The sequence below is a fragment of the Colobus angolensis genome, unplaced genomic scaffold, assembly GCF_000951035.1.
Source record: "Colobus angolensis palliatus isolate OR3802 unplaced genomic scaffold, Cang.pa_1.0 Scaffold281, whole genome shotgun sequence".
Taxonomy (NCBI): Eukaryota; Metazoa; Chordata; class Mammalia; order Primates; family Cercopithecidae; genus Colobus; species Colobus angolensis.
Genome location: NW_012116055.1, coordinates 353,109 through 362,194, shown reverse-complemented (window position 1 = coordinate 362,194; position 9,086 = coordinate 353,109).

Here is a 9,086-nt window from a genome sequence, read left to right as displayed (position 1 = left end):
AGCCAGGTGGAATTAAATGGCAAAAGACCAGCTTCCAGACATACCAAGATGCAAATAATGAACTCTAAGGTAAGAAATTCATCCTGGAAGAATCAAAGCAGCAAAAACAAAATTACCTACAAAGAAGGAAAGTCAGGCTAACCTTTGCCCATAACACAGAAGCTAGAATTTTAAGAGGGAAAGATATAATCCAACAGTTCCCCACCGGTTAAGTCGTGTTTCCCGTGAAAAGCAACCTGTGCATGCTCAGACGTGCAAGGCCTCGGGGTTCACCACCACACAACCTTCCAGGGAAACTCCTCAGACAGGCCTCGCTCCAGCCACAGATGGAAACCAGAGCATTGGATGTTATGGAATAAAAAGACCACAGTGAGCACTACAATCCTGTAAATGTAACCGTATGTTCAAATTATTATAGATATTGCTATTTAAAAAGTCACTCTTTTTTTTTCTGAGACAGGGTCTCGCTCTGTCACCCAGGGCTGTCTGTAGTGCAGTGGCACAATCATGGCTCACTGCAGCCTTGACCTCCTGGTCTCAAGTCATTCTCCCACCTCAGTCTCCCAAATAGCTGGGACTAGAGTTATGTGCCACCACACCTGGCTAATTTTGTATTTTTTGTAGATACGGGGTTTCACCATGTTGCCCAGGCTGGTCTCAAATCCCTGAGCTCAAATGATCCACCCACCTCGGCCTCCCAAAGTGCCGGGATTGCAGGCATGAGCCACTGCACCCAGCCAAAAGTCGCAAGAGAAGATACACAGCATAAAAGAAATAGACAGACACACAGATTACATTCTGAATAATCTAGGGCTAGGTGAACATGTTTTAGAGTAACTCCATTAAGATACAATAATAGTGAATTTGTGGAAAATTTACAATGATTAAGGGGGTAGGGACAGAGGATCTATACTTTAGAAGGTGCCTATTGTCTGAAAAGGTAGAGCCAATAGAGGCACTCCACATGTTCTACTGTGTGGAATGGCCCTTTCCTTAGACAGCTTGGGCTGGCATCACAAAATGCCATAAACTGGGTGGCTCAAACAATACATTTATTTCTCATAGTCCTGGGGGCTGGGAAGCCTATGATCAAGGTACCAGCAGATTCCATTGTTGGTGAGAGCTCTCTTCCCAGCTTGCAGATAGCCGCCTTCTCAGTGTGTGCTCACCTGGCCTTTCCTCGGTTTGGAAAGAAACAGAACTTTGTCTTCCTCTTTTTATTTATTTATTTATTTATTTATTTATGAAACGGAGTCTTGCTCTGTCACCCATGCTGGAGTGCAGTGGCGCCATCTCAGCTCATTGTAACCTCTGCCTCACGGGTTCAAGCACTTCTTCCTGCCTCAGACTCCTGAGTAGCTGGGATTACAGGTGCCCGCCACCACACCCAGCTAACTTTTGTATTTTAATAGAGACAGGGTTTCACCATGTTGGCCAGGCTGCTCTCAAACTCCTGACCTCAGGAGATCTGCCCTCCTCAGCCTCCCAAAGTGCTGGGATTACAGGTGTGAACCACCACACCTGGTCTGTCTTCCTCTTTTTATAAGGACATTAATTGCATCATGAAGATCCCACCCTCATGACCTAATCTAAACCTAATCACCTCCCAAAGGCCCCACCTCCAAATACCAACACATTGGAGGTTAGGGCTTCAACACCAAAATGTTGCGGAGACACATTCAGCCCATAGCAGCCCATAGCAGCCCTCCTCCTTCCCATCAGAGGGCAGCCTGCAGTGCTGCATCACTGGGACCTGCTGCTCACACCACTGTCTTCTGCAGTCCCCCACGACATGGACCAGCACAGCTTCGATGAAGCCTACACAGGACAACTTCCTGGCAGCTCAGGTCCAGACACCAGATAGCTCTCGCTCCTGTGCCCCCTCCCTCCTGGCCTCACACAGCCCTGAGCCCAGTCTGTCAACTTTGAGTCAAATGTCAGGTAGCATTTCAGGTCCAGGGAAGATGACCCTGAGAAGATGGAAGCTGACCCCCCCAGATCCCTCCTGGGAGGAAGGGATGGGGAACAGGCTGGGGAGGGGCGGGAGGGCTGGTGGGTCATTCCTAGGTATGCTCTATTTCCCTGCAGGAAGAGAAAATCCCACTTAGCCAGCTGCACACCTGGCACACTCACCTGTGAGCAGCCTCAATTGCCGCCAAGCTTACAGCTGGGGGAGCTAATGGAGGAAAAGGAGAAGGAAGTTAGGCTGAATGGGTTCCCCCATGAATGGGTTTCTCAAAGTGGGAGAGGAGGTGAAGAAGAGGGCAGGGCAGATCAAGGGGCTGAGGACAGCGGGTGATGCACATAGCCTACAAGTGTGTGCCCATTTCTGCATACAGTATGCACCAAACACGTTTACATTCTATCCATTTTGTACACTGACTGGATGAGTTTGGTTTACACTATAATCTGGGGTTATCCGTGGCCATATAGTTATCTCACCATATTACTTATTGAATTGTGTTTAGGTTTCAGGGGGCAAAACTGTCAAAAATTATTTCATTTTTTAATCTATTATTATAGAAGAGATCAGCTGTATGTTTTTATATAAATGTTGATTACAGTTCACCTTTAAGGATGGTCTCAGAAGTTTTCTGTGAATCATTTACCTCACTGAACACACAAGCTATTCATTATTCCTCTTCATAAAAACTACTATTAAAATAGCATAATGCCAGCCTCAGCAACATGGCAAAATGCTGTCTCTATAAAAAAAAAAAAAAATACAAGATTTAGCCAGGCATGGTGGTGTGCGCCTGTGGTCCCAGCTGCTCAGCAGGCTGCGGTGGGACAATCATGTAAGCCTGGGAGCTCAAGGATGCAATGAACCGTGATTGCACCACTGCACTCCAGCTTAATAATATAATGTGTCTAAACACTATTTCACAAATGTTAGAGACAGTAAACTAAACAAAAGATCTATTGTGTGCTACAAGATAGGAACCAACAGGATTTTTAGTGCTAGAAAAATTCTTATCTTCTCCTTGGGTGTCAGATGCTGGAGAACAGTTAGTTCAATCAAAGCAAATGCATTTGTCTTAGACACTTTTTTTGAACCTTCAAAATGTAGCTAACAAGTACTTTGCTGATAAGTTGGCTTCTATTTTTAAAGGGGAAAATTGTATTTTGTTTCTCCGATTTTCTTTCTTCTTAAAGAATTTATGTGATTTTCTTACACACCCCAGTTGACATAATTTGAAAATAACACACCTCCAGGGTACAGGTAATTTCCATGCTCTGTAATCCATTCCAGAGCTTTAAACTAGGGAACAATTTCCTTTGTTTAATAAAATTCACATATCCCTGAATAGAAAAAAACAAAAAATAAGAAATCAAGCCTGTTACAAACATAGAATAAGTTTTATAATCAAGACAGGAATAACCCAATATTACAGCTATTATTTAACATTGCTTTGAGTATTTTAACAAATAGGGGTGGGGAGAAGGCAATAAAAAGAAATAAGTAAAACTATCAGAAAGGGGTAAGAATTATTGAATGACAATCCACATACAAACTTCAGTAAATCACCTGCCAAACTATCAGAACTAATCAAAACATTTGCTAAGGAGCTGGTTATACAACAAATTACCCAAATCGCTAACTTTGCTATATATGAATAATAAATCAAATACGATGAATATTATGAAAAATATACATCCCACCACTTTAATAGCAACATGATCTGTTTATATATAAAGAATAACCATTAACAAGAAATGTGGAGGGTATAGATTGAAAGAAAACTACAAAACTGTGCTACAAGACATAAAGATTTGAACCAAACAGTTTCCAGGGAAATGCAAGGGTTGTACAACTGAAGTTCTCCAGGCCACTGAGACCCCATTCAAGGCCAAAGGCAGTGACGATGTAATGCCAAACTTAGAGAGCTGGGCTTTCTGCAGGATCCTCGAGATCAACCACTGGACGATGGGAGGACACTATGCTGAAAAGCTCACCAGGTCCGTTTGTTGTCATGTTTTCATGGTAATGAGACTTCACACAAAAGAATATAAACGAGTGGAGCTGTACTATCTTCATAGATTGCAGGTTGCCTGGGGTAGGAGTATGTGCCTCTGTGTTATACTGTAACTGAAGATTAAGCTTGCAGCTATAAAGATGAACCCCATTTTCTCAATATTAGAACAAAATGAAAATTACTTCCTTGCTTACCTAAAAGTCTAATCATTGCCTCTTTGTGCACATTAAAATTTTTTTTTAAAAAAAGTCTAATCAGCCTTGGATAGAGAGGAAGGTCAGGAACCAGGCTGATGGAGCCCTGCCGTCTTCAATACCAGCTTTTCAGGATGCCCTGAACTTTGACATCCCACCAACAGATGGGGAAAGAGGAAGAAGGATGTTGTTCACGGACCAGATCGGAATGAGATGCCTTCCCTTCTGCTCACATTCCCCTGAATGCACTCAGTCTCAAGTCCAAACTATCTGCAAGTGGGGAGCCTGGGAAGTGGACCCACGCTGCTTCCACACCCCTCAAGGAAAGAATGGTCAACCGGGTCTACTCAACAGGTGAAGAAGGAACTGCCCAATTACCTTTTTCATGTAAATGGAGCTTGCCCTTTACACATTTGATTTTACATATTTTGATGAAACTTTTCCTAAGATGCATAACAATTTCCCTGTTTCAACACAGTGGGCAATAGTAAGTCTTCTCCTAGGGCTGGTGACTGTCATGAACACCAGCCCTCTCATTGGGACTACTTTCAGGAACTCTTGAGGATTTGCTGATCCTCCGCCTCTATACTAAAAGGTCCTGGGTTACTGTCTTTTTTAAAAAAAAAAACTCTTTTGAAATGTTTTTTCTGAATCCTTCCTCGGAGTCAGATGGCATCTGTCACTTTTTCCTGCTTCCACAGGCAGACTTCTAACAGTTCCTTTCCCTCTAATATCTTGCTTCTACTAAGGGTTTATGTTAAGGTATACAAATTGCATCTAAAGTTTAAAAAAAAAAAAAAGAACAGGGGGGCCAGTCATGGTGGCTCACCCCTGTAATCCCAGCACTTTGGAAGGCTGAGGCAGGAGGATCACTTGAGCCCAGGAGTTCAAGACCAGCCTGGGCAACATGGCAAAATTCTATCTCTACCAAAAAACACAAAAATCAGCCAGGCATGGCAGCATGCTCCTGTGGTCTCAGCTACTCGGGAGGCTGAGGCAGGAGGATCACTTGAGCCCAGGAGGTGGAGGCTGCAGTAAGCTATAATCTCACCAGTGCACTCCAGCCTGGAAGATAGAATGAGACCTCATCTTTAAAAAAAATAATAAAATAAATTTAAATTTTAAAACAAAATTGCCTCAGACTAAATCCATTCCTGAGTAAAGAGTATGAGTTTTTATTAGCTGGACTTTCTAGCATTAATTTTGGTTATCTAATCCTTTTTTAAAATTTTTCTTCCAAGTTTTTGTTGTTTCAGTAGTTGCAAATAAACAAGTATATTGACTGGGTGCAGTGGCTCTCACCTGTAATCCTAGCACTTTGGGAGGCCAAGGCCGGCAGATTGCTTGAGCTCAGGAGTTCGAGACCAACCTGGGCAACATGGTGAAACCCCATCTCTACAAAAAAATACAAAAATTAGCCAGGCATGGTGACATGTGCCTGTAGTCCCAGCTACTCTGCACTCCAGCCTGGGTAACAGAGTGAGATCTTGTCTCAAAAAAATAAAATAAGAAAATTATGTTGGCTTATGATATAATCCTAGAAAGCAGAACAAAATTATACCTAAAAGAGAATGGCCTTTCCAATAGAGTACTGACTAATGAGGAAAGAAGGCTACAATATATTGTCATGTAGGAAAAGAGTCAGCTGCAAATGACATTATAGTGTAATTCCATTTGTTAACTTTTTTTAAAAAGCATACATTTGTAATGCATAGAAAAAAATCTGAAGAAATTAGGAGTAGTTATCGCTGAGATGTAGGATTACTGAGAACTTTTACATACTATGCCATTTATGTATGTATTGTTTGGCTATTTTATAAGAAGAAACTATTTTATGTAAGCTAAAAAAACAAGAAGAGTCCGGGCACAGTGGTTCATGCCTGTAATTCCAGCACTTTGGGAGGCCGAGGCGGGCGGATCACGAGGTCAGGAGATCGAGACCATCTGGCTAACATGGAGAAACCCCATCTCTACTAAAAATACAAAAAAATTAGCGAGGCATGGTGGTAGGCGCCTGCAGTCCCAGCTACTCAGGAGGCTGAGGCAGGAGAATGGCGTGAACCCGGGAGGCAGAGCTTGCAGTGAGCCGAGATCGCACCACTGCACTCCAGCCTGGGCAACACAGCGAGACTCCATCTCAAAAAAAAAAAAAAAAAAAAAGAAGAAGAAGCTGGGTGTGGCAGTATGTGTTTCTAGTCCCAGGCACCTGGGAGGCTGAGGTAAGAGGATCACTTGAACCCAGAAGTTCAAGGTCAGCCTGGACAATACAGTGGGACCCTGTCTCCATAAATCGATAAATTAAAAGATTTTAAAACACAGTTCACAGTGTCTTCTCAGAGCATGAGCTCCTGGAAGACACGGATGACATATGAGCACTCCTCTGCATACTTCCTGCGGCCACAAATAAGAAGGCTCTCAAAATTAAAACACTGATTTTTAGAGACCAGAAAATAAAAGAAAAGAAAAAACTAGAGGATAAACTCAAAGTTGATCTCATAGACAGAGCAAGTTCCAGGGAAGTGTTGCTGGTTTCTGCCTTGGAGGACCTCTACCTGGAAATCTGCTGGGTACCATATTAAGCACTTTCAAGAGCCCATCAGAGCCCTGGCAAGTTCGTAGTAACCAGAGCCACATTCTAACCTATATACCACAACTATGGTGAAACTGTACTTTGCTGGGAAAGGATTCTGTGTTACGAAGGCTTCTCAGGAACTACTCCATTCTCTGATGAAAACACTGATCATCTAATGTGGGCATTCAACATGTATTTAGTAGGTTTTTGCCTCCTGGTGCATACTGAGGAGATCCCACAAGACACCTTCTGCCCAGCATTTTCTTGCTACCATGAATGAATCTATAAAATATTCACATGAATACAAATATGAACTCCAGAATACCCCAGTTTAAATGAAAATGCATTCACTGGTAAAAGTAATGTATTCATTAAACAGTGCTACAAAAGCGCTGCTTAACAGATTTTTCCGAAACCGAAGGTCATGCAACAAGAAGCATGTATTCTTTTGTTCTTAAGTCTGCAGGTCTGCTGAGACAGAGCAGCCTCAGGCTGTGGGTGTGCGAGTCAGTTGGGGCAGCTCTGCTCCATATTTCACACTTTCTATTGGGAACAGCAGAAAACCAAGAAATGTTCATGGCAATGCAGAAGCACAAGAGGGCAAGCCAAAACCCACAAGCATATTTTAAGCCTTTGCCAACATCATGTTCACTGACATCCCATTGGCCAAAGCAAATCACATGGCCAATCCCAACATCAGTAGGACAGGGAAATATAGTCTCTCTCTACTGAGAGGAACCAAAAAGTCCCATGGCAAAAGGCAGGGACATAGGAGGGTTGAAGAATTGGGAACAAAAATGCAATCTGTCAAAGGTAACATTAACTTACTGTTAACCAGTTATACTGTTAACCAGTTATACACGTTTCAATATTTAACTGGTCTTAAAAGTAAGACACAAAAGGAAGACAGAAGGAAGGAGGAAAAGTGAGACCTAGAAACATGTAGCATTTTGGACATTGCCTAGGACAGAGAAGGGCTAGGGAAGGAGCCACAGTGGCAGTCTCTGGAAAAGAACATCATAAAGCACAGCATCTTCATGATTGAAATTTACTGATGAAAATCAGAAATGAAGAAAAAGAAGGTAAGACAGCAGGAACACATAGATACATGAAAGATACAAGAAGTCCAAGAGAAAGACAAGTTTTAGGAAAATCACACACAGAAATGAAATGAAGCTGTTCCAACATAACGTGTTTCTCCATTTGAAACTGGCATTTTTTGTATGATCATCACTAGTCTATTATGTGTGGTTTACTATTTATAGTCTGAAAGAGCTGTGAGCCACTAGAACAATTTCTCTGCAAGAAACATCTCTACAAGAAAAAAGAAAAGTGTGTATGTGTGGGTGTGGGGGTGGGGGTGGGGGTGGGGGTGTGTGTGTGTACACACACAGAATTTTTTTTCAAACCAGGCAGATAAGAACCTCCCTGAAATTTGAACTCTGATTGTAGGGAAACAAAATTGAAAATAGTAAGAGCTCACACATCCTTATGTTTGCCCTAAAGAGGCTGTATTAGTCCATTTTCACCCTGCTGTAAAGAACTGCCCAAGATTGGATAATTTAAAAAGGAAAGAAGTTTAATTGATTCATAGTTCAGCATGGTTGTGGAGGCCTCAGGAAACTTACAATCATGGTGCAGTGGAAGGCAAAGGGAAAGCAAGGCACCTTCTTCACAAACCAGCAGGAAGGAGAAGTGCTAAGTGAAGTGGGAAGAGTCCCTTATAAAACCATCAGATCTCATGAGAATCACTATCATGAGACCAGCATGGGGGAAACTGCCCCTATGATTCAATTACCTCCACCTGCTCTCTCCCTTGACACGTGGGGATTAGGGGGATTATAATTCAAGATGAGATCTGGGTGGGGACACAAAGCCTAACCATATCAGAAGCTGTCCCATGATCACTGGTCCCCAGGTCCTCAGAGTTGCTCCAAATTTCTGATCCCTCCATAGCCCCTCTCTGAATTCCCTCTCTTCCACATCTCCTTTAACTCTATGAACCATCCCTTCATCCTACCAATACATTTTCAACTTAAATAAGCCAAAATTGACTTCTGTGGCTTTCAACCACAGAACTGCATCAGGTACAAGTCCCTTTCCCATTTTCTATTCCCCAAGGAGACAAGAAAGCGAATACTAAAGATGCCTTAAAGCAAATAATAAGGCATGCCATCACTCAAGAATCTAGTATCTAAATCCACTTCGCGAAAATGACTGTTACTATGGCAACTTTTCCATGTATATTCTTCAGTGACTTTATAATGTATTAACATTTTAATGTAAACTAGACTGTATTGGCTTATTTGGCCTTGAGTCCTTTTAAAATATAGATTGTTGGCC